The sequence below is a fragment of the Chrysochloris asiatica genome, unplaced genomic scaffold (genome assembly GCF_000296735.1).
Source record: "Chrysochloris asiatica unplaced genomic scaffold, ChrAsi1.0 scaffold00949, whole genome shotgun sequence".
In the NCBI taxonomy this organism is placed as follows: Eukaryota; Metazoa; Chordata; class Mammalia; order Afrosoricida; family Chrysochloridae; genus Chrysochloris; species Chrysochloris asiatica.
The window spans coordinates 10,740-11,172 of NW_006409467.1; positions in this window are offsets into that span (position 1 = coordinate 10,740).

Genomic DNA, 433 nt, shown 5'->3' on the forward strand with positions numbered 1-433 from the left:
GTCCTAGGGACCTTGCTCCTAGACTGGAAAGTTAATCACTCTCCTCTGGACCTCACATGTTGATTTTCCTTCCTTTTTCACATTATCTTGTATGTTGAGACTGAAAGAAAAGGCTTTCTCCTCATGATCCTCTTATATGTTAATCATATTTCTCTATATTTAAGTCATAGCTTTGGCCTTTCCTTACTATGTTCTTCTTAATGAAGCATATTCACCAATAGGTTAAATTTACATATGTATATATACGTCTGTGGACACCTGGTATGGTGCTGTCTGATCAACACTGAACTGAGAGCCACAACATCACAGTTCAAACTCACCAGCATCTCCTTGGAAACCCTAAACAGGGTCACTATGAGTTGGAATCAATTTGATGACACTTACCAGCAACAACAACAATATATACATGTATATGTACATATACAGTCCTAGT